At 47.2% G+C, this 26,744-nt stretch overlaps 1 protein-coding gene across 1 annotated transcript in view; it reads right to left on the bottom strand.

Moving 5' to 3' along the window:
- The window catches only part of INTS6 (integrator complex subunit 6), a 462,066-nt gene that overhangs the window by 350,983 nt on the left and 84,339 nt on the right, over positions 1-26,744 (bottom strand). The gene's annotated exons all lie outside the window — the stretch shown is intronic.

The raw sequence follows: 26,744 nt of genomic DNA on the forward strand, positions 1-26,744 counted from the left end.
AAAAAATATTTTCTAAAGCCAATTTCAAAGGAGCATCTGAGCAACACTTTACAACTTGATGGCATTTCTGGTTTTCAGGTATCTATTCTTTTTAGAAATATTTTGTTGTCTTGCAGACAGCATGTGACTCAACTGCCTTTTTGTCACTAGTTTTGCTAATCCTATCTCTCCAGTCAAAATCCTTGGGCTGAGAAGGGGTGATGTCAGGTCTAAAGAACATTATTCCCTGGGTCTCTGAGGGGTAACATGCTGCTCACCTATCAACCAAATCGCAAAACTTTGGAGCATAGAATGGCACAGCCTGCCCTAATTGGAGTCGAAAAGGCAAGGAAATATTTCCAGTTGTGAAGCTCAGTTCTCCAGAACTTCGCTACAGTCAGTATTTCAGCCACTGTCATACTCAACCTAACGAACAAGTTACTTACCTTCGGTAACGATATATCTGTAAGAAACATTAGTTAGTGTTAGATTCCTTACCTTAGAATATCCCCAGGCGTCAGTCTGGATCCGGAAACTTTTGCGTAGCAGTACCCCTGCGCGTCGGTAGGCGTCGTCTGCAGGCGTCCCCTGCGGCTCCGCGTCCGTCGTCGGCGTCGTGCGCCGTGATGACGTCGCTGGAGTATATAGACGCCGCCTCCGCGCGCTGACGTCAGTTCTTTGTACACAGCTTTTCCGCGCCAGGAGACGCAGAGCCATGAGAGAACCAACACTGGTGCCATGTAAAAACTAGGGCCCTGAAAGGGATGTCCTTAACCCTAGGTATCAGTTCGCAGAACGGGGAGGATGGGTGGGTTCGGTAAGGAATCTAACACTAACTAATGTTTCTTACAGATATATCGTTACCGAAGGTAAGTAACTTGTTCATCTGAAAGAAACAGGTTAGTATTAGATTCCTTACCTTAGAATAGATACCCCAGCAATACCAACCCCGGTGGTGGGTCTGCGAACCAATACATTCCTACACCAGAAAGTCCTGGAGGACCGAACGGCCAAAGAAGCCATTCTCCGGACTTGACTGTCCAGGCAGTAGTGCCTCGCGAAAGTGTGCAGCGAGGCCCACGTAGCCGCCTGGCAAATGTCCTGCAAAGGGACTCCCCGGCCCAAGGCAGTAGTAGCCGCCGTGGCCCGAGTGGAATGGGCCCTCAGCCCAACAGGAGGCTCCTTCCGAGCCAAAGAGTAGCACGCTTTGATGCAGAGAACGACCCATCGAGAGATGGTCCGTTTATGGACCGCCCGTCCCTTCTTCGCACCCACGTAGCCAACAAACAGTTGGTCATCCACCCGGAACTGGCGTGTGCGATCCATATAAAATGAAAGCGCACGTTTTGGGTCCAGACGATGGAGCCGCTCTTCATCCTTTGAAGGATGCGGAGGCGGGAAGAAGGAAGGGAGGGTGATGGACTGCCCGATGTGAAAGGCCGAAACAACCTTGGGCAGGAAAGAGGGTCTAGTCCTCAGAACCACCTTGTCAGGATGAATGGACAAGAAAGGAGGTTCCACAGAAAGAGCCTGGAGCTCACTCACCCTCCTGGCAGAGGTGATGGCAACCAGGAAAGCCGTCTTTAAAGTCAGGAGACGGAGAGGGCAAGAATGAAGGGGCTCAAAGGGAGCACACATCAGAAAGGTCAGAACCAGGTTCAAATCCCACTGAGGCATCACAAACGGAACAGGTGGAAACATGTGAGTGATGCCCTTCAAGAATCGAGTTACAATCGGGGATTTGAACAAAGAAGGCTGATCAGGAAGCCGTAAAAAGGCTGAAAGGGCAGAAAGGTAGCCCTTGATAGTGCCCAGAGCAGAGCCCTGCTGGGCAAGAGAGAGAAGAAACAGAAGAACCTCGGAAAGAGGGGCAGAGAGTGGATCCACAGCCTTTGCTGTGCACCATGCCACAAATCTGTTCCACCGACAGGCGTATACCGACTTAGTGGAGGGACGCCTGGCTGCCAGAATTACATCACAGACTTCAGGAGGCAAGTCAAATGGCCTCAACTGCCGCCGCTCAATCTCCAAGCATGGAGGTGGAGACTGGACAGGTTCGGGTGGAGGACCGTCCCCTGCTGCTGCGACAGAAGGTCCTCCTGAAGAGGCAGGCGGATCGGGGGACCGACTGACATGCTGAGTAGCTCGGGATACCAGTACCTTCGAGCCCAGTCCGGAGCCACAAGGATAACTTGGGCCCGGTTGCGCCTGATCTTCTTCAGCACTCTGGGCAGAAGTGGTATAGGCGGAAAGGCGTATAACAGACCGCAACTCCACTCGCGCCGAAAGGCGTCGCCGTGCGAGTGCCGTATTGGAAACTCCAACGCGCAGAACTGATGACATTGCGCGTTCTCTTCTGTGGCGAATAGATCTAACCAAGGCTCCCCCATCGCAGAAAGATGCCTTGCGCCACGTCCGAGTTCAGACGCCATTCGTGATCCATCGAGCACCGACGGCTGAGTTCGTCCGCCCTGGCGTTCAGGGAACCTGCCAGGTGTTGAACCGTCAGAGTCACACCCTGACGTTCCAGCCATTGCCAGAGGCGCAGAGCCTCCTGGCAAAGGGTCCACGACCCCACTCCGCCCTGTTTGTTGCAGTACCACATGGCGGTGGTGTTGTCGGTGAACACCTGCACTACACTCCCGTTGACAAAGGGGAGGAATGCCTTCAGTGCCAGACGAATCGCCCGCAGCTCCAACAGGTTGATATGGAGCCGGGACTCCGCCGGAGACCAGATGCCTCTGATCTCTGCCTCTCCCAAGTGGCCACCCCAGCCCTGGAGGGACGCGTCCGTCACGACAACGTGCTCTGGATGGGGAAGGGAGAGGGATCTGCCTCTGACCCAATCGCGGTCCGTAAGCCACCACTGCAGTTGTCTCGCAGCGCCCTCCGAGATCAAGACGTGGTCGGACAAGTTGCCCTGATGCTGGGCCCACTGAAACTTCAGGTCCCACTGCAGAGCCCGCATCCGCCACTGGGCGTGATGCACCAGAAGGATGCAGGAAGCCATCAGTCCCAGCAGCCGCAGCGTCAACCTGACCGAAACCCGGGATAGCGGCTGAAAGATGGGAATCAAAGCCTGAATATCCCGGACCCGCCGTTCCGGAGGATAAACCCGAAACTGCGCCGAGTCCAGAACCGCTCCGATGAAAAGGAGCTTTTGAGAGGGACACAGGTGTGATTTCGGCACATTGATGGAGAACCCCAGGTCGTGCAAGAGGTCTGCCGTCATCTGAAGGTGGTGGACGACTGTCTGGGGCGAGCCCGCCTTCAACAACCAGTCGTCTAGGTAGGGGAAGACTGAAACCCCCAACCTGCGCAGATGGGCTGCGACCACCGCCATCACCTTTGTGAACACCCGTGGGGCGCTGGTAAGGCCGAAGGGAAGCACGATAAACTGAAAGTGCTCCTGGCCTACCGTGAACCGCAGGTAACGCCGGTGGGCCGGCAGGACGGGGATGTGAAAATATGCATCCTGCAAGTCCAACGCTACCATCCAGTCTTGTGGGTCTAGAGCAGCCAAGACCTGAGCTAACGTCAACATCTTGAACTTCTCCTTCCGGAGGAAGCCGTTGACGTTCCTTAGATCCAAGATAGGACGTAGGCCCCCCTTGTCCTTCTTGGGTACCAGAAAGTAGTGGGAATAGCAACCACGCCCTACTTCTGGCCCAGGAACGCGCTCGATGGCCCCCTTGGCCAAGAGGGCCGTAACTTCCTCCTGCAGAAGTGTCAAGTGGTCCCCCGACACACGGTGGTTCTGCGGTGGCATGGCTGGAGGAGTGGTCTCGAAGGGGAGGGAGTAGCCCCTTCGGACGATTTGCAGCACCCACCTGTCCGAAGTGATCGTGCGCCAGTGAGCGTGGTGATGGCGAACCCTGCCACCCACTGGCGTCACATGGGGCCGGAAGCACGGACTAGGAGGATTTTGAGGCAGATGCTGCGGGGGAAGGTGTGGTCTGACCCCGCCGTTGTCCCCGACCGCCACCACGGCGGTTCCCACGGCCGCCACCGCGTTGAAAGGATTGTTGCGGCGCGTGGCTGGCAGCACATGTGGGGGCGCCCCTTCCTTGGCCACGAAAGGGACGAAACGAACCCGGTTGCTGACGCTGGGTCGAGAGACCCAAGGACTTGGCCGTGACCCTGGAGTCCTTGAAGCGTTCCAGCGCGTGGTCCGCCTTGTCACCGAACAGGTGACAGCCATCGAACGGCATGTCCATCAATGTATTCTGGACATCTGCCGAAAAGTTGGCGGATCTCAGCCAGGCGTGGCGACGAATCGCCACCGTCGTTGACATAGCTCTGCCCAGCGAGTCGGTCGTATCAAGACCACACCGTATCGAATATTTAGCTGCATCTCGGCCCTCAGCCACAGCCTGACCGAGTTTTGCCCGCACCTCCATGGGGCATTCTGGCAGCAGTTCCGCGACCGTATCCCACACAGAGTGGGTGTAGCGGCCCAAGAGGCAAGCGGTGTTGCAAGACCGCAGGCCCAAACTAATGGACGAGAAGACCTTCTTGCCAAACTGGTCATACCTCTTGGATTCCCGGTCGGGCGGGGCCGACGGGAATGCGGACTGGGAGGTCGAGGCCTGGATCACCAGACTCTCAGGAGTGGGGTGGGTAGACAGGAACTTGGGGTCGTCCGGACAAGGACGGTGGCGCCTGGCCACGTTCCGATCAACAGGCGCACCTGAAGTGGGCCTGGACCACGTGCCCAACAGAACGTCTGACAAGGCTTCATTAAACGGCAGCAGTGGCTCCTGTGGGCATGACTGCGGTTTGAAGACCTCAGTGAGGATGTTAGGCCTCACGGCCGCGACGGGGAGCTCAAGGTGTAAGGCCTTGGCAGCCCTCATCAGCACCACTGAATATGCAGCTCCCTCCACCGATGCCACGGTTGGAGGAGAGATCAAACCAGGGTTAGGAGAGTCGTCCAGACCACTGGCATCCCCCAAGTCACCTGTCCAGTCCGGGTCATACTGGCACTCGCGTGACAGAGGGTCCTCGGACCCCTCCCAACCTTCACCGAACTCTTCATCCTCTCCGTATTCGGAGTCAACGATGTAGACCGGCTCCTCGGGGTTCATGGGCCCCATCGGCGCCGGGACCGGCGTCGAGCGACGCCGGTCCGGCTCCGCGTCCGGCGTCGGGGAAGGTAGGGGAACGGTGCCGCCCGGAGCCGGCGTCGGAGCCCCGCTGCCGGCCGGAGCCGGCACCGGAGAACCGGCGCCGCGCGGGGGCGGCGTCGGGGGTAACCCCGATGGTAACGGCGCCGGAGAGGCCGGAAGACCAGCCGGCGCCGATCCCGAAGGCCCTTGCGGCGCCGGGGTCGGAGCCGTCGGCGGCGCCGGGGCCGGAGCACCCGACGGCGCCGAGGCAGGGACACCCGAACCGCCAGGGCCCCCAGACGGTAGCACTGGGCCCGAAGGCGCCGTAGGCCCCGTCGGAGAAGCGAGCGCCCTCATGGCCATGAGGAACGCCTCGATCTCCTCAGGCGTCGCGCCGTGCCGTGCCCAGGGACCGGAGGGTATGAGGCAGGCCGCGCCGGCGACTCTCGCGGAGCCGCGGGGTTGGGGTCACCCGAGCCCCCGGCCGCATCGCACGAGCGTCGGGGGGAGTCGGGGGTACGATGACGACGCCCCGACTTCTTGTGCTTCTTACCTGATGAGCCTGACGAGTGGTGTCGACTTCCGGAACGCTCGGCGCGGCTCCGCGACCGCTCCCTCGAACGCTCTCTCGACCTCCGGCCGGACCGGGACCGCTCCCGGTCCCGACGTAGGGCCGACACCCGGAGCTCCAGTAGCTTGCGGGACCGCTCCCGCCTAGCCTTGTTGGTGAGGGCCCGGCAGTCGACGCAGGAGTCCACGTCGTGGTCGGGGCCCAGACACCGGAGACAGAGGCGGTGATGGTCTGTGACCGACATCGTGCGCTCACAGTCATCACAGTGCTTGAACCCAGGCATCCTAACAGGCACAAAGAGAGAAATAACTATCGAAAAACTTGGTCAAAAGACCGGAGTACTGCTCTTCAGATCTGCGTCCACTGGCGCGGAAAAAAGAAGAACTGACGTCAGCGCGCGGAGGCGGCGTCTATATACTCCAGCGACGTCATCACGGCGCACGACGCCGACGACGGACGCGGAGCCGCAGGGGACGCCTGCAGACGACGCCTACCGACGCGCAGGGGTACTGCTACGCAAAAGTTTCCGGATCCAGACTGATGCCTGGGGATATTCTAAAGTAAGGAATCTAACACTAACGTGTTTCTTTCAGATCATGCATTTAACAGTATTTTTACTGCATATTATTACAGGATTTAAAGGATTTCACTGGCATAGAATAAAAGGGGAGAAGAATCACTCTGATATCTGCTCTCCACAGACAGGCTCAGATAGGGTGTGTGGGGATAATAAGTCTGCCAGCGAGTGCCACTATGCTCAGGTTACGGGCTCCGCTCCTGTAACTTAGATGTTAGATGCAATTAGCTGGACTTCAACAAACCACTGACAACCTAGACAGGAGGCAACTGGAGCAGTACACAGTATCTCTTCAGTCTTTGTCATGGAGTCATGCAATGGAGACAGTATATAGGGCAGTGATGGGTACCAATGGCGATCGCTCTACCTGAGGGAGAGCGGAGGCTGTTTTTCTCTTGGGTTGCTGGTTCACCTCAATTATCAATGGTGGCCTGAGCCTCCCCTCGGCTACCATGACTGATTTTGATATGTCTGTATCCAGCTTGTTCAGTTCTGGTTGCTGCTGGTGGGAGCGAGTGGGAGGCACTCCAAGAGGTGTGGCTGATATGATGGGCACACTATCGACACCTGTTGCAGATAGACAGTTAGTAGACCTCAGACACAAATGTATGACGGGGAACAAGTATGACAAAAGGGTTTCTTTCCAACATTCCCTGTGCAAGTACAAAAGAACCGCTTCAGAGAATGATGCAGATTAAGCCAAGGAAGTGTGATGCAGGGCCACGGAGGAGTAACTGTGCCATCAGGTATGATTTTGAAGAAAATTGACAAGCTGAAGTGTCAGTGAAGCCTCGCCTGAAACAGTAGAGTGAAAGGTGACAGAAGTCAAGCCTCACTTCAAGTAGATATGTCTCCAGGTGCAACAAGTGAAAGTGATGCAAGCTAAATGTAAGTGGAAATAAGGACACAAACAGAGTTTAAAGGTAGAGTCTCATGGGCAATGTTTGGGCTGAATTAGAGTAGAGATTTGAGAACTTCTGAGAGCATGGTGCATGTTGGGGTATTGGGATTACCTGCAATTTCCCCAGAACTTTGAATGAATGAGGTGTTAAAATGTATCCAATTGGAGCGCCTTTCTCTTTCCAGCCACGCTGGAGGAAAACGTACTAAAAAACATTTACGTGACCTTCTAGATCATGGAGGCCTATAACTGGGATACTTTGGGACCCAGATCCAGTTTTGAGAAGAACAGCAACTCTGAAGCACTACTTGCAGGTGGAGGGTTCGTAATGTTCCTTCCCCAGATCAAAGTTTAACGATGCTGGCCAGGTGGACACTACACCTGACGGCAAAGGGGTTGTTGTACTTTCAAATCATAGCCTACCTATGAAATACAGCTGTGATTAGAAATGGCAACCCCTCATTACAGAGTGAATGATGCTGGTAAATCTGTTAACAGATAGTGCCTAGAGAGGATACTACTTCACTAGTTGACCTAAGGTCGCAACTGGGACTAGTACATTTGGTCTTGCAAGACTGTGTGTACCCTTCATCTAGGTCACCCTTCACACTGGTCATTTCCTGTGTTCCTCTATTCTCCTCCTAACCTTTTCGCCATAATATTACCTCCCTTCGTCTTGACAGGCAAAAGACAGGCAAATAATGCCACTGTTTGACTTGGCATCATGCAACCATTTCAGGAGTAAACCTTGCACAAGTTCTTCACACTAATCTCTCACAAACAATTCTAAAAAAAGAATGTGCCACATGAAAGATTTGCATATTAATGTTCTTACTGAAGTAATGTGTATTATGTGTGCCATGAATGTCACCTTTCTGCTATACTGGATGTTACAATCTGGTAGAGCTTCACAAATGACAAAATCGACTGTGCTAAAGTAGGTCAAGATTATCAACATAATGCGATAGATTTCAGCTCTGCAGTGGATAGCGGATCGGAATCCAATAATCTAGGAACGAGGCCGATAAAAACCAACATCAAGCTCACGTTGGGGGAAGAGTTGGAGATTTTCAAAAGCAGTCGCAGGGACACTTTAAGGTCGCGAACCAAGGGACCAAAGAAAACAGGGCAACAAGGAGGAGGAGGGCCCGTAGGCAAGCCAGGAGAAGGAACAGCCAAACGAGGAAGGGGCAGAGCACGCAAATAAATGATGAAATGACGATAGGTCTTCAGGTTGACAACTCTGACACGGAGAATAAAAATATCATCATTAATTTAGCTGGCATTGACCTCTCTGCGGCTGAACAGCAGCTATTGTCACTTGGCTTGTCCTATTGTCCAGAATCAAATTTCAGCTACACCCAAACCAGAGCCGATATATACAGATTCATACGAAATTTGACACTAAAAAAGTTCCACCAATTACGAGGTACCCAGGCAGATAATGCAGAGATGATTAGTGGTTGATGGCGTGGCGCACAGCTAATGTTTGTTTTAAATTTTCATGTGATTTTTGAATGATTTAGCTTAAGTTTTGGGTGCTCCAACAAGTGACGTAACCGTCCATGTACGTCGCAGTTAGTTACTGGTTGAGTGCGTTACTTGGTGTAAACGCATCCTTGAAATTGGGCACACACATCAGGTTCGTCATGTAAAGACAGACTCCATTGTTGGTTATGACAATCAATTGTTTACTCAAAGATTTATCATGTTCTTTGGTTGTAGCGGTTCATAGGTAAATCTTTTCCAATGTTTTAATTCAACCTCAAGAAAATCATTAAAGGTGATTTCAAAGAATGCTTCGATGCATTTCGGGCAGAAAGTGCCCTTTATCAAGGAGCTCTGTGAACACAATAAGACGCTTTTACAATTCAAAACGTAGCTCAGATGAAATTGCATTTCGATAGTTTACATTTACCTCAGTGTACAAAAACATTCATGGGGGACATGTGTGGGTTGGGAGGTATCTGGGTACCTTATAAACCAGAGCGGGTGGCTAACAAAGAGGGGTAAAAAATGCATATTAGATGCGGTGAGACCCGGAGTTAACAAATAACGCAGGTCTGTGTCGGAGCATTCTTTGAAATCACCTTCAATGATTTTCTTGAGGTCGAATTAAAACATTGGAAAATATTTACCTATGAACCGCTACAACCAAAGAACATGATAAATCTTTGAATAAACAATTGATTGTCATAACCAACAATGGAGTCTGTCTTTACATGACGAACCTGATGTCTGTGCCCAATTTCAAGGATGCGTTTACACTCCAAGTAACGCACTCAACCAGTAATGCGGAGATGACGACACCTCAGAATCCAGCTCTACGGGGACTAGATGGAACTGATTATGACCTTCTATATGAAATGAAGGGGTTGGAAGGTTTGAGAGAGAATCCATCACAAGATGAATCTGATATTCAGCCATCACAAATATTGGGAACTAATGTTAAACCCATCACATCTTTTAAACAAAAATCAAAATTTGTTCCAATTATGGCACGTGACTCAATCGATGTTTTTAGTGAGCAACTGGTGGCACAAGTCAAGAAACTCAGTAATATAACTACAAATTTGAAAAAGAAAGTTACGAATCATGAAAAGCAGTATTGACAGCTGATCAACAAATTAAAACACAATGAGCAGATAATCATAAGGAACTCTGATGAGGGAGGAAATTTGGTGCTATGGCCACGTAACGACTACATGGAGGAGGCTTACAGCCAGTTGAACAGCATTGAATGTTACCGGAAGGTTGCATATACGAAGTTCAAAGACACACAGGAAGCACTGTTTGCACAATTGCTAGCTTGGAAAAGTTTGGGGTTATTGAATATGAATGAATTCAAATTTTTAAAGAAAGAACATCCTATGGTCCCGGTTATGTATTTTATACCTAAAATGCATAAAAATCCAAATAAGCCTCCGGGACGTCCTATTATAGCAGCACGTGATGGCCTGTTAGAAAATCTATCAAGATATATAGACTTTTTCTTGCAGGACTTTGTCAAAGGTCTTAAATCATTTGTGCAGGATACAAGTGACTTTCTAAGCAAAATACAGCACATAAAATGGAAACCTTCCTTCCTAATGTTGGCACTCGATGTTTCGAGTTTATATACATGTATCAAGAACCAAGATGTTTAAGAGCCGTCGAGTACTTTCTGGTCAACAGGCCAATATCCTTTGCTCAACACGCCAGGATGATTTTTAAAATGCTTCAATTCTGCCTAGATGATAAATTTTTCTTATTTGATGGTAGAATGTACCAGCAAATTCAGGGTGTTGCTATGGGGGCCAGCTTCTCCCCCAGTTACGCCTGTTTATTTATGGGTTGGTGGGAGGAGCTGGTCCTCAGGCAACAACATGAACAAGCATATAATAGGAGTGTAGTTACTTGGCTGCGCTACATTGATGATTTGTTTATAATTTGGGATGGAGATCTCGACAGCGCATCCGAGTTCATTTAAAAGTTGAATGACAATACGGTCAACCTGCACTTTACAGCAGAAATTAGTAGGTCTATGGTAACCTTACTGGATGTTCGAATTGAGGTGAAGGGGGATGAACTGACAACTACCCTATATCAGAAACCCACGGCAGGCAATACCTTATTGCATGCCTCAAGTGCTCATCCGTCCCATTTAATTAGGAGCATTCCGTATGGAGAAATGCTCCGTATAAGACTGATTTGTAGCGAAGATGAAGATTGCAATACAAAACAAAAAGAATGCAAGAATAGGTTTCTAAATCGGGGGTACAGTTCGAAGGTGATTGAGTCAGCAATCAATAAATCTAAATCATTGTGTAGAAAGGATCTGCTGAGATATAGTAGACCGAGCAAAAAAGAAGGACCGGAAGAACCAGTTAGGCTTATTCTTAACTTTTCCAGACAAGAAAAACAGATCAGAGGATTTGTAAGAAAAAAATGGCCTATCATAAAAAGTGACCCAGTAATATGAGGTATTTTACCTACTAATCTTTCAGTTTTTCAGAAAAACAAATAGCATGGGGTCCTCACTGGTTAGAAGCAGTATAGAAGCTAGACCTAAAAACTCCTGGTTAAAAGCTAGAAAAGGCTTCTTTAAATGCTCTGTCTGTAAAGCATGTCAATATGGAGAAAATACCACCTGCTATAAAACAGCATTTAATCCGGGAGTTGGCAAAATCAACTTGCACTTAACGTGCAAATCAGATTATGCCGTTTATGTGCTCACCTGTAGCTGTAACTTAAAATATATAGGGAGTACGAAATTGCTAGCTCATGAGAGAATTTTACAGCACATTTGTGCAATTTGTAACAATGATGAGAGCTATCCGGTTGCAAGACACTTCAAGCTCAGTCACAATAGCGATCCCAAATACCTCAAATATTTTGTGATAGATGCCATACTTCCTACTAAGAGGCGGGAATAAGGAGGCTAGATTGAGGAGTCTAGAAACATCATATATCCTAAGATTCGACTCCAAACACCCTAATGGGTTGAATAACATTGAGGATCTGTATACCTTCCTATAAAAATACCATTTGACTCTATCTAACATGTATATATAGCATTTTTATATTTATTTATGTGGATATATATATATATATATATATATATATATATATATATATATATATATATATTCACTGAAAAAACCATAGGTTATAGGCCATATATAGTTAGGAATTTGCATTTACAAAACCTTGAAAATTCACTGAAAAAACCATTGGTTATAGACCATATATAGTTAGGGATTAGCCTTTTCAAAACCTTATTTTACTCACACAAAACCATTGAAATTTCATATATAGTTAGTTCCACTAACTATATATCGCGCACCCGCAATCCACTGCTGATGATGTCACATTACATCATTCATGACATGGTTAGTGACATCACTGATGACATCACTGATGACATCTCAAATGACATCACTGATGACATCTCAAATGACATCACTGATGACATCTCATTTGACATTACTGATCACATCACTGATGATATCATTCATGTGATAATACGATGAACCTCTTCAGACTCTAATATAACCTTAGATACAATCAGTGTAAACAGACACTCACAGACTGTCACTCATCCATGGAGTTACTCACACACCTAGTCAGTCCTGCAAAGAATCAATCACACCTTCATTTCCTCAACTATACAGTTATACAAACTTTACTTATTCAAACATATACTAACACATATTTACTCTCTTATACAATCCCTGATACAAGTTCACAATGATCCATACAGCCACTCACACATTCACTGGCTCTTATGCACAGTTATTTATATATGTCAACTCTCACATGTACTGTGTTTTACATATGTACTTACTTTGACATGTAGCACTGAGATATCCATTCACTCACCAATACACTCATGCACACAGTCAACCGCCCATACAGCTGTTTCCACATGCACTTTTGAAACCATACATCTAGTGAATCAACTGCTCACACATCTATGCACAGAGTCATACACCTCCCAGCCACCCACACACACACACTCAGTCAGTCTCCCATACAAATACTTGGGCAACCAATCAATAACCCATATAGTTACTCATATAGCTACTTATCAACACATGCAACAGTTTACAGAACAACAGACATAATGATGCACAAATTAAGACAGTTTAGTCACTAACCCATGCACTCAGTGAGACACATTTAATCACTCACTCATACAGTCAGTCATGCACCTACTAAATCCTTCATCCAGACACTTATACATCCACTCATTCTTCAATATGTAAGACATTTTAACTTTACAGAAACATACAGTCACTGGATGTTGTCATCAGTGATGTCATCAGTGATGTCATTTGAGATGTCATCAGTGATGTCATCAGTGATGACACTAACCATGTCATGAATGATGTAATATGTGACATCATCAGCAGTGGATTGCGGGTGCGCGATATATAGTTAGTGGAACTAACTATATATGAAATTTCAATGGTTTTGTGTGAGTAAAATAAGGTTTTGAAAAGGCTAATCCCTAACTATATATGGTCTATAACCAATGGTTTTTTCAGTGAATTTTCAAGGTTTTGTAAATGCAAATTCCTAACTATATATGGCCTATAACCTATGGTTTTTTCAGTGAATTTCATTGGTTTTTTAATAGCAAATATCAAAAGCTGTAAAATGTCAAGTACGTGATAGGTAAAAACTTTTTCGTGTTTATGCACGCTGATGTGCTTTGAACGCTGCCCCCCTCCCCTCTTTTCTCTTAGTAGTACTCTCTCTTTGCAGATAGTGAAGAGTAGTTAACGCAGGCCTTTACCCCCGTTGTAATCCGTCGTGCCTGCTTGTCTCTCCATTTGATTGATTGTTATCCAAGCATTTACTGTTTTACAATTGATTCTCTTTGGTTGATTCTCTATTTACAAACAAGCACAAAGTCGCAATACTCTGTTTAGTCTTTGCAGATAGTGAAAAATCGTGAAAAATCGTGTAAAAAAATAAAATTAATCGAGCAAAATCAGTAGGCCACTAATTGGATCTCTTTTTGACCTCGCTGAAATAGAAATATTAGGAACAACCCTTCATGAGAAATACGAAAATAGTGAGATGAACTGAGCTCCACACCATGAGGGCTGCAAGACAGCTCGGCTCCGTCACCCACCCCGCCCAAAATAACGACAAACCCTATGCAAATATTAAAAATATAGACAACACACCAGCAAAGAAACAGGGTAAAACATTTTATTAAATAACTATTTACATAACTATTTTATACTTTTTATTGCCCGATCCGGCTAGCTCAATCGATCGAGCATGAAACTCATGCACTCTGATAGCAAGCGTTGCTACTGATGCTATGCAGACCAAAACTGGTTTTCAGTTTGTACATTTTCCTAGATTTTTCCATCCAAGGTTGGTTGAGTTTGTAGAACGATGGCTTCAGATTTTCAACATACGGTGTGGTGGCGCGGACTGGGAGGGGGCGCTTCGCTCCTGCCCCCTCCCCAAGTAAGATTTTCATACGTGAAAGTACGTTAATGGTTTTGGTCCCTGAGTTGCTTCAATATCACTGCCATTCTCAAATGGCATAAGTTCTGGATGTTGGGTGCCATAGTTCAGAGTTCTGAGCAGCGCTTGTAACACTGTCTGAAGCTTATTTCCACCTACTGCAGCTTCACTATTCTCAAAGTAAGTGAGTGTCGTTTGTGGACCTGACTGCATTTGAAAACAATGTGATATGGTACCTCCCTAAACCGCTTGACGGAGGCCCCCGAGGGGCGGTGTGATGGCACGGACTCGGAGAAGACGCTTGGCTCCGACCCCCTCCCCAAGTCTTATAGCACCGGTTTAGCCTGAGATCGCCCCCGACATAGGCGGCCGGCTCCCGGGGTCCGGCGGAACTTTTTGCCTTTTGATGACTCTTCTATTCTGGACCTTGTCCCACAATCCGTTTGACCTGAAGACACGCTGTAGTGGGGCGCCCCTTTACCGTTTTAGTTGCCATTCCGCCCGCTTTTGCTACACTGTGCCTCTTCCGCCATTCAGCTGTTTACCGCCCGCTCTTGCGACTACAGCGTCTCGCTCACCATGTAGTTGAGTTGCTCCCGCTCTTGCGATGCAACGATAGGCGACTGCCACAGGACTCTCAAAATGGCGGCCGGCTCTTCAGATTTGGGTGTGGTCCACTAAAATGGCCCTGGGACACCTTGGAACTCGGACGCTTCCCTGATAGGGCTTGGGTCCCATTCTCGAAAGCGTCCCCTCAGCCGTGAAGATTCTACAAAAGTCTTGGGGGCCCCCGACTCCCGCAGGCTTCTGGTGGGGAGCGGCTGCCATGTCTGCTCGTGGAATGGCCACGACGGAGCTACGAGATGGTAGTGCTCTCATGCTGACGCCAGCTTTAGTCTGAAACATCCAGAAACACTGTAGACTACCAATTCGATCAGTTCCGGTAGCGCCCCAACATGACCCGGTAGAGAAGAACTTGCCCTCCCCTCTTTGACTGATGGTTCTTGTTGCCTGTCCCCTCTGTTGTCATTTTACAGAACTTTTTGGACTGCTGAAAGGGGTTGTGTTCCGAACGCTGGTTGGTGGAGACATTTTGACTATATTCTTGACCTACGTTGTCGCGTAATGCGTTATATGACACGCGGCGTTAGCGCACCCGGAAATGATCCGGGGCGCGGCGCGCAGCGCGTAACGTAAGCATAACAGGTCATGTGACTTGTTAATAAAACTTTTTATTGGTTCATTTTACTTTTGTTATTTTAATAATGAAAAGCTTGGTCATATGACCTAAAAAATACGCTTTTTATTGATTTCGAACTTTTTTTTTTATAACATATATGTTATAATATTCCAGGCTAATGTACTTTCCCGGAAAATTTTCAACTGTCCTGCAAGTAAAATATATTCCTTTTTCGAGAAAAAGGGCGTTTCTTCGTTCCATGACGGAGCCGTTGAGTAAAAGAGACTCGGCCTGCTGTCTTAGTCGCCGATACGCCTGATTATCAGATTCTTATCGATCACTTTATGTTGCAGAAGTGGAAAACACAACTGCCCTTGACCATTTATCTTTACTGCGTTCCTACATATTATACCTTTTATCCGTCATGTAATTGGACTGCTTTATTTCACTTGCCTTTTACTGATTCGAAAACAGTGACTAAAAGTAAAAACTTTACCAATGTAAATACTACTACCATGTTTTGTTTTAAAAACCTTTATTGTGAAAATGTCAGTATACAAATACAGGCCTATAACCACGTGGGCCGGCCACAGAGCAAACTGAAATCGTATATGATGAGGAGACATTTACATTATAGAGGAACGTAACGAATTAGGTTGCAAGAACTAAGGTGTCTAACAGTTGCGGAATCGGTGGACGTACATTTTGTAATTAAAATACGACAGGGCCACTTATAAAAAAGTTATCTAGATATACATTTGCGTGCAAGTACCATGGGTGACGTTAATTCGAACTTTCAATAGTACAGTAATCAATAACACATCAGAACTTAATATCAATAGGGATGTCGAAATATTCAATCAATTCTCGTCCCCGCCCGCCATGAGCATCAAAACTGCATTCATATCTCGTGATATCAAGGTTGTTCAACCAGTACACAACAAGGAGTTACGAGTCCCATTTATACCGGCGCCATTTTAGGCGAGGCCGGGCAGGTCCAAGATATAGTCAAAATGTCTCCACCAACCATCGGCCAGACCAGAACCCCTTTCGCCCCTTTATGCTACAAGATGGTGTCTTCCATTCAGAAAATATTGTTGGCAGCATTTTGAAAGGAAAGATAAACAGCCGTTCTCCTAGTGAGTCTCACATTGTTACATTTAGGAAGAATGTTGAAGAGTAGTATGTTGAAAATCTGAAGCCATTTTTCTACAAACTCTCAATCAGCCTTGGATGGAAAAAAAAAATCCTGAAGAATGTACAAACTGAAAACCAATTTTTGTCTGTATAGCATCAACAGCAACGCTTGAGTCAGCTTTGTGTGAAGCCGCCATTTTGATTCAATCAATAACGTCCCCCTGCACACATTCAGGGACCTGGTCGTGTCTTCAGGTCAAACGGATTGTGGGACAAGAGGCAGAAAGGAAAAGGAAAAAAGTTCCGCCGGACCTCGGGAGCCGGCCGCCTATGTCATGGGCGATCTTTGGCCACACCAGGGCTACTATCAGTGATGTCATTTGAGCAGACACCAATGCTATTAAGAAACACAAGGAAATCCCTAACGCATCAGCATTCTCGGAAGAGATTGACACAGATAACATCTTAAGGAACAAAGAAAGACAAAATAAGGATGAGGAAATTATCACTTTAGTTTTTTCATCAGCTAGCGACAGCAAGAAACATATTGTAATGGAGATTAGAGAGGCTACAGATGGATAAATAAATTATCAAAAGAAATAGCGACTCCCCCCTTTAGCAAATTAGCTAAATCTTTGCGTGCCATCCGGATCTCGGCGCGTTCGAGTCACTGTACCGCAAGAGTGACCGGAACTCAGCTGAACACGCCGTCTTTCGGCGCAGCATTGTAGGATGGCCACACCAGTGCGGCAATTTGCTGGACACCACCTCGGGCAATAGTGAAGCTGCAGCAGGTGCAAATAAGCTTCAGATAGTCTTACAAGCACTGCTCAGAACTCTCAACTATGGCACTCAACATCCAGGACTTGCCATTCGGATCTTGGCGCCTTGTGCTGGTTCCGACCTATTCACACATCGGTCCACTACTGACATCACCTCATAAGCCAACGGGGCACCCCACGCCGACTTTCGGCGCAGCATTGTAGGATGGCCACACCAGTGCGGCAACTTGTTGGACACAACCTCGGTGCCATCCGGATCTCGGCGCGTTCGAGTCACTGTACCGCAAGAGTGACCGAAACTCAGCTGGACACGCCGTCTTTCGCCGCAGCATTGTAGGATGGCCACACCAGTACGGCAATTTGCTGGACACCACCTCGGTGCCATCCGGATCTCGGCGCGTTGTGCTGCCTTCGGCCTATTCGCACATCGGTCTGCTACTGACGCCGCCTCACGTGCCAACGGATTTTCTACGCTTTTTGTAGCCCTATGCCGCATAACAGGTCATGTGACTTGTTTATAAAACTTTTCATTGGTTCATTTTACTTTTGGTTTCCTAAAGATGGAAGGCTTGGTCATATGACCTAAAAATAACACTTTTCATTGGTTTAGAACATTTTTTTTTCTCAAACGATGAAAGCCCCACCTTGTTTCTGGATGATTCAGACTGAAGCTGGCGTCAGCATGAGAGCACCACCATCTCGTGGCTTCGTCGTGGTCATTCCGCGAGCAATCATGGCAGCCGCTCCCCACCGGAAGCCTGCAGGAGTCGAGGGCCCCCAAGACTTTTGTAGAATCTTCACGGCTGAGGGGACGCTTTCGAGAATGGAGCCCAAGCCCTAGCAGGCAAGTGTCCGAGTTCCAAGGTGTCCCAGGGCCATTTTAGTGGACCAGGCCCAAAACCGAAGAGCCGGCCGCCATTTTAAGAGTCCTGTGGCAGCCGCCTATCGCTGCACTGCAAGAGTGGGAGCAACTCAACTACATGGTGAGCGAGACGCTGTAGCCGCAAGAGCGGGCGCAACTCAGCTGGATGGCCGCCACCTGGGGAGGCCCGTTCACGCCGCCTCCCCCACGCCCCCCCCGGGCCGCCCCACGCCAATTTTCGGAGCAGCATTGTAGGATACCAAAACCAGTGCGGCAGTTTACTGGACATCACCTGGGTGCCATCCACATCTCAGCGCGTTCTGCTGCCTTGGGACTATTCGCACAACAGACCGCTACTGACGAGGCCTCCCCCCCGCACCACCCGGGACGCCCCACGCTGTTTTTCTGAGCTGCATTGTAGGATCCCAAAAACCAGTGCGGCACCCAGGTGACATCACCTGGGTGCCGTCCAGAACTCAGCACGTTGTGCTGCCTTGGGACTATTCGCACAAAAGACAGCTTCTGACCATTGTTGCTTTTTTTTGTCAAAAATGTTTAAATGTTTGTTACAGTTTTTGTTCCGTTCGTTATATTTAAAAGTTAATAAAGTTTTATAATCCTACTTTGTTGGAGTGCTATATATTTTTAAAAAATCGGGTGAATGGGGCCTTGAATCAGGTTATTGTCATGTGTGGGCTTTGCAAGTGTACTGCTACAGGATCGGACATTTCAAACTCAAATGCACGTTCTTTTTCTTACCTTTCTGAAGCATGGAGCGCAATAGCAGGCAGAGAAAGGGTGATGCAAGTGTTGAACACTGCCTGGCCTGGCAAGTTGCTGGCAGTGCCCCCCCCCCCCCCCCCGCCCGCTCCTGAAAGAGGACACACACACACCGCTGCCCCGAGTACTTCACAGATCTTTAAAAGACCATGCGCTTGTTCATGAGGCTTAAATGGTTTATCACCCCTTCTAGAACCCCTGCATCGACCCTCTGACGTTTCCTGAAAGAATTACCACGTAACACAATACCAAGCCTTGTCAGCTGAAACCCCCGAGGAATCGTGGGGCATATTATCAAGGGGGTTTATCTCCGCTTTTTTGGCTTTAAAAGCCAAGAAAGCGGAGATAAAATTATCTCCCTATTACCAAGCTGTCGCTAACACCAGTTAGTGACAGCTAAAAGGAGATAGCGACCATCTTGGGCCCCGCTTTGCATGTCAGTGATATTTATCACTAATGACATGCAAAGTGGGCGTGCCAAGATGTTAGCGACTGGAAACAGTCCCTAACATCGCTATCTCCTATTACCAACTTTTGGAGATATTCGCGCTAAGCGCGAATATCTCAAAAAGCTAACACCTGCCCTGAGCAGTTCTTAGCCATGTTATCCAATGGGAGGTGGATAACATGGCTAAGAGCATTTGCTCGATAATGCATGAATATCGCTGACTTTTCAGCGATATTCATGCATTGCGGCCGTTTTTTATCGCATTTGCGATAAACCTTGCTAATAGCAAGGTTTATCTGCGATAAAAATCGCCGATGTGCGGCGATAATTTTTGTCTCTAAACAAGTTAGAGACAAAAATTATCGCTAGTTGTTGGTAATATGCCCCCGGGTTTTTGCTTGCAGGAATCGGGAGGCGGGAGACTAGCACTGAAATCAGTAGTCTCACGCCTGAATCGGGAGGGTTGGCATGTCTGGATTCTCTACAGCTGGGGCCATAAACTACATCCGCAGGGCTAGGTGATAGCCTGGGTCCGGCCTGGACAATCGGACACAGAGGAAGAGGAGTGTCAGAGGGTGCGGTAGTGAATAGGGTGAAAGGGAGGTGTCGGGCGGGCACAGGGTGTGATTCTCAGGGAAGAGCAGCGCAGATGGGGGGAAGTATATGGCCCATGCATGAGAGAGAGAGCGGGGGTGACCAGTGCGTGGGGGAGATGCTTGCGAGGGTGGGGAGCCGTGCTGAGAATCGACGGCGTGCAGAGAGTGGGTCTGGTCAAGGCATCTAAAATGGCTGCCGTGCACGACAAAATTGTGGCATTGGACAAAAAGGCAAGATGGCGCAGACAATGTTTATCAATAAGGATTCATTTATAACAAAATATTTACTCGCAGTGACAAAATGGTGGTCAACACTTCCTGATTTCCATCGAATCGAACGTTAACAGACGTCACGCAGCAAAAAAAAAAAAAGCTCACGCACAGCCGCTGGAAGACATGTATCAACATATTCAGAAAACATAAGGGGTCAGGATACGTCTCCCGCACCCCCTTATACCTAGTAATTTAATTAAAACGAAACACAAAATGGCGAATTCCCGTTTCGCTACCAGTTTGCGGCCCAGTTCGCGGCTCGGGAAGCGCTTCTACCGTGAAAAATATATATTTTTTTATTTTCCCCACGAGACCCTTTAATAACCCCAACATCATTCCTAGGGGGTCAAGAGAGGTATACCTTGCCCCCTTTCATTAAATTCCCCCTTCGTTTTTCACCTCTTCTTCTCTCTCGATCCTACCGAGAGATAAGATGGCGGCCGTACCGGACTGTTTAGAATGTTGACAGACACCGGAGGGCCAATCAGCTTCGCATCGCAAAGTTCCGATACGCGAAAAGTTCGCTAACCGGATCGCTGCCCGGAGCGCTGTTACAGATATATATCTTGATTTAAACGTTAATTTCTCAAAATCCACTGAAGCACATATATTGAGACCTAGCAAAGGCACATCGGGCTAACAGTCCCTACAATTTTGCCAAGTTTCGTGTAAATCCATTCAGCCGTTCGAGCTAAAAGTGAGTCCAACCGCCCTATGGAAATTAACATGGGAAAAACGTGTTTTGGGACCCCCCTTTTATCTCAGCCCCCCCTTGCCGAAACCCCCCCAAATTTCCAGGAGCTGCTCAGAAACAAAATGTGCCATTTTCCTGAAAATTTCAGCCAATTCCGTCCACAAACGCCAAAGTTATTAGACATAGAATTTTCAGAAATCCCATAGGGAAAAAATCCTAACTATATATACCTACTGGCGACCGCCAGTAGGTAATATATATATATATAAAGGCTGTTCCCTGGAACCTCCCCATGGTGGCTTCTATTTTCTTTCACAAGAAAAGCACGTCGATATCAATTACCGTGTTTCGCCAGTGACACGGTTTGGAAGCAACCCGCAGCGCAAGCTACACCGGATCCATTGGCAGCGGCAGCTCCGGCTGATGCGTGATTGTTTTCTGCGGTAGCAGATTGTCCGGTGCACACCTGGTGACCCCAGAAGGAAGAGACGCGATGTAGAGGCAATTCCGCCTCTGTGGATCGGATGCTGTGCCATTCGAAGCCTCGTGAAAACGCAACCTGGGTGTTTAGGGTAGCTGCGGCTTGGGGACTCGAGGGAGCACTTAACTCGATAATGACGGAAATGGAGGCACGCTCTACTCTTGAACCCACCTGCCAGTCACACATTTGAACAGGCGGACTTCTCGAACCTTGAAATCCCTTTGCTGGAATGTGGCATTCTGGGACATGCAGTTCAGCAATCTGGTGAGAGCTGCATGTGGGGCAGCCCACTCCGGCCGGAGTGGGAGGAATGGAGACAACAGCCAATCAAGACTGAGCAGGACATTGATAGTAGTCCGAGGGTAGGAGGCGTGCTCATTTTCTGCAACTGGGGGCATTGAGAAAGGCCTCGCGGCCGAAATGCATTTGCCTGTTGCCTGTTGCTGTGAGAATAAAGGCTGTTCCCTGGAACCTCCCCATGGTGGCTTCTATTTTCTTTCACAAGAAAAGCACGTCGATATATATATATATATATATATATCAGTTGGAAGGAATACGAGTACCATGCCTGATGAATTGGACAATGTATAGAATTGACTATGAAATGTTATTTCACTCTCTCCACTGCTTAGATTCTTTTAATTTGAGAAATGGATTTTAGGATATTACTATTTATATATTTTATTAAATTAGGGATTGATTTTAAAGATTGTTAAATAGAAAGTATATATATTAGCAAAAACTTTTTGATATTAATAATGGTTTTTAACTGAATCAACCCTTGATGAAATGAATAGTATATTTGATGTCCTATTGCCCTTTCATTGCACTTTAAAAGAGTCTAGCACTTCAGTCACTTTATTAGGAATGGTCATATTCAGACTATCGTGGAAATAGATTATTATATATGCACTAATACACTTCTGCACATTTATTTATTCACATATTTCACTAATGAGATTTGGTGTTTATTGACATAGTTGAAAATGAATGGTCTTTTTAAGCATTTATGCTGCTACAAGTTTGTAAATATAATATTTATTCCATGAAGAAGTTGAAAAAATGGATAAATAATCAAGCATTTAAGCTGTTATAAATAACACTAGAAAGACATGTACGTGAAAAGTATTTTTACTATGTCTATAAGAGGTTGCACGGCACTGGCACTTTAAAAGCGATACAAAAAATCAATGAGATGTCATGTGATCAAGGGAGGGATCTCCCGAAACGCGTCATGGGCAAAATAAAATAATGCACTAAGAAAACCTGGGTCTACGCTTGTCTGTTTGAGTTTTTGGATTTGATGCAGTAAGGCGAGTTTGGAGATATATATATATATATATACATATACACACATATACACACACACACACATACATATATACATACATACATACTGTGAGAGGTTGGCCTGGCATTTGCTGTCCACTATTCTAGTGGGCACCTTGCACCAGTCCAAACGACCCCTATTGATGGTAGGTTTAAAGACAACCTATATAGAAAGCTATCCGAGTGGTAGCTGTTGAGAGCAGCCTTCAAGCTAAGTCTTGAAGGTATGTAAAGCAGCTTGTTTTACCAGTATATAATCTCATGAATGACCAAATGAAAGGAGAACCACACCAGGTATATCTATATAAAATATATGTATTTATTCTAAACACATCCCTCTAGTCTGTTTATGAGGCTAGAGGTAAAAGTACATTCAGTAAACTTATTTAGCACACAGTAAATTAGCACAATATATAATTAGCCCTAGGGGCATCACAAACCACATATTAAGAAAGTGGTATAAGAACCACGACTGACGGATACAAGGCCTAGAGCCTTTAGAACCGCTGGGGCCACCAGGAACCACCCAAGGTAGTGACACAGGGGACCCAGGGGGCGCGTGCAGGGTCTAAACACAGCCGCAAATCACCATTAACTTCTATGGGGAAAGTCGCGGTTGGAAAATTACAGATAAAGGACACTTAGAAGAGGACTTGGAGCAAACCCCTTTAGAACTAGGAGGTTCTAGAGTCAATACCCATGGGAGCACTGGAGTACTCGAGTTACCTCACCCAGGGAAGCCGGGTGCATAGGTGTCTTTTGGTGTCTGGTTTCGTCGTGGTTTTCAATGGCGATCTAATGCTATGTGCTGCTGGCAACCAAGTCGAAAGTGTATGGGTGGATCCAAGGGTGGATCGAAGATCTGAAGAACATGAAAGCAGAGGGAACAGAGTCTGGGTCACTAGCCAGTGACCAGGAAGGCGATGAGAAGAGGTCTAGTGTTTTCAGGTGAAGAAGGTGAAGCTGGACTCTTCAGCCACGAGGACCAGGAGGCTTCGAGGACGACCAGGAGCTGGATTCTAACGGTCTCACGAAGGATGTCGAGTGCTGCGGTGTCGGTTTCGTTATTGGACCCAACAAGCCTTGGCAACAGCAACCCAACGCAGAAAGCAAAAAGATTGGCTTTGGTGCAGACCAGCAAGGTCTGAGGGACTCACCCTTTGGAGGGGAGTCCAGACACGTCTGGAGCAACCAGGAAAGCCCAAGAAACAGAAGTTACCTTTGTGGGGACTCACCAGTCAACGGACCAGGGATCGCGAAGGAGCCTCGGGCGGTAATGCTAGAAGCAAGCCCACGGACCACTCGTGGAGTGTAGGCCCACAGACTCGTCTGAGAGTGTGACTACAAACTGTGTATCATCTGCGTATGATACAATAGTAAGCCCTCTGCTCTTGGCCAAGGCTGCCAACGGTTGGATATAGAGGTTAAAGAGCGTTGGGCTCAAGGCAGAGCCATGAGGCACCCTTTGGTTGTTAGAATGAATCGTGGAGGCGAATGGAGGGGCCACTACCTGGAAGGTCCTGTTAGAAAGGAAGGAGGCTAACCAGAACAGGGCAGGGCCCACAATACCCGCCTCCTCCAACCTTTTCAGCAGGATCTGATGAGACCTATCAAACGGGACACTGAGGTCGAAAAGAATCAGAGCCGACGTGGGACCCACATCTAGAGCTAGCCTAAGATGCTCGATGACAGCTAGGAGGGCCGACTCTGTACTGTGGCCTGGGTGGAAGTCGTTCTGAGAAAGGTCAAGGAGATGGTTATCCTCTATAAATCCTGTGAGAATAGAATTAATGTAGGTCTCAGTGATCTTAGAGACCCAAGGCAGGAGGTAGATAGGGTGAAAGTTTTCCAGTTTAGCTGTGTCAAGGGAAGGTTTTTTAAGCAGAGTTACTACCCTTTCTTGTTTACAAGTACTGGGAACAACTGACCAAGACAGGGATAGATTGATCACCTGGTTCAGAGGCATAAGGAGCACAGGTAATGGTTTCATGAGTTGGTCAGGTTTGAGGGGGTCAGCAGGGGAGCCAGATTTGACCTGGTTACATAACAGACGTAGCTCATCCAGGGAGACCGCAAGAAACGTAGACAGTGTGTGTAGTGGTTGGTAGAGGCACAAAGTCAGAGTGCATGACAGCATGAGGAAAGGTCTTGTAAATGTTTTTACCTTCTTAACAAAGAAGGAAGCAAGGGCCTCGCATTGCTCATCCGATGATATAAGAGGCCCTTCAGGAACCCCTGGCTGTTTCAGGTCTCTCAATATAGAGAGTATGGTTTTAGGGGGGTTACAACCACTCCTGATCTCATTTGCAAAGTAAGCTGCCCGCTCTATATGGATGGCCCTGTGATAGTTTTTGTTAGTCACCTGATAGCAACGCCTCTGGCTCGGGTCGTATTCCCATCTTCATGACCGTTCTAGCCATTTGCAGACTTTATGCAGAATTGCGAGCTTGTCGTACCATGGACTGGATTTAGGATTACGGCTTTTTGATGACTTCGCAGGAATAAGTACGTCCAGAGGACTGCAGATCCAGTCAGACTGCTTTATCAGCTGCGTCAGGATCCTCTGGCAGAATAATATTCATGGACAGACAGTCATGAAGTTGGACGAAATTGAGTTTGTGCCAGGGGGGCTTGAACACGCACTTCTGAGGCAGCCTGGAGAGAGACATAGATACCAAATAATGGTCCGTCAAACACATCGGTGTCCAGGAACTTGAGGAGAAGCTCTCTGGATGGCTTGGTCAAGAACAATCACTTGCACTGATTCCACTTGTTCAGTGTTCACGGTAAGTAAAAAAGTAATCAAATTATCTTGCACTGATCATTCCCAGCATGAGCAAGGCAGTTCTGGCACACAGACCTTTGTGACCTATCGGTGGACAAGTTGGAGGGATAGCAGGCCCTTCAGTGCAAACATTATTCAATAACTTCACTAAGGACAAGCTTACATCAACTACCAATCCATGCTTCATTCCGAAAATTCTTGCGGCATTTTACCCCCCACAAAAAGTGCACATTTGCTCAACAGTCTACACCAGCAGACCACATTCCATAATTGGATGATAAAGAGTGCCTAAATGGAGCAGATAACCAACAAGAAAGCTTACTCCAAAAAGAAATTCAAAGCTAAATGGCAACATCTTACAGATGAGTCTCAGCTTGATTTTCTTTGTTTCATTCAAAAAATGTATGTGCTCTAATTCTGCCCAAATTGCGAAGTATAAGTGGTCACCTCCACACTGTGCTCTACATGTGAGGGATCACTTCCATACCATGTCTTTCATGCCCCACTACATATCCCCATCCTACATCGAGGATCATTTCTATTCCAAATAACTGCCTACACTGGCCTTCCCCTTTGATTGTGAGGTTTCTGACAGCTAACTTTGGCTATATCCTATCCGCAAATAGCTACCCCCTCCTTTTCTTTTTTCATTGTGTGGAAGGGTGGTTGCTTATCTAATTATTGTTTCCTGAACATTGTGCTCTCTCTCATGGTACGCAAAAGATGCTTAACAGCTGGAATTGACCCATTATCGAGTGCTGATTGACTCCTGGCACAATGTGGAGTTATGTTTTATCCCATGAAAAAACTCTCAATTAAAGGTTTTGAACTAAAAATCAATGATTAATGACTTAAGTAGTTTGCAAATCAAGTCAATTGTTTGGCAATTCAAATAGGGGTGGTCATATTTCTAAATAAGGTACCTATTAATGGATTTCTTAATGTATAGTCTTCTACCACTGCAAAGCTATAAGATTACTGGCATGCTAGGAGGGAGCTCACTAAACAAGAGGCATGTCAGCCATAGTGGCCCACTTTGCAAAATTGGCACTCCTGTGCATAAGCACACTTTCAAAAAACACTACTCCCTCAATATCTAGTCCAGGTCTGAGAGAGAGAGGGTTGGTCAGGAGGTGCTGCATAATCTATTCCATTAAAGTGATACTCTTCCCACCATTCTTTATAAGTAACTGCTTTGGTATTCATAATTACATGTGGATCTATGAACGATCCAATGCTGGACACAACAAAAAGTTGCATACCTTTAAGTAGAGTTTTCCAGCAATAGTATA

This window comes from Lissotriton vulgaris, chromosome 8, assembly GCF_964263255.1.
Source record: "Lissotriton vulgaris chromosome 8, aLisVul1.2, whole genome shotgun sequence".
Classification (NCBI taxonomy): domain Eukaryota; kingdom Metazoa; phylum Chordata; class Amphibia; order Caudata; family Salamandridae; genus Lissotriton; species Lissotriton vulgaris.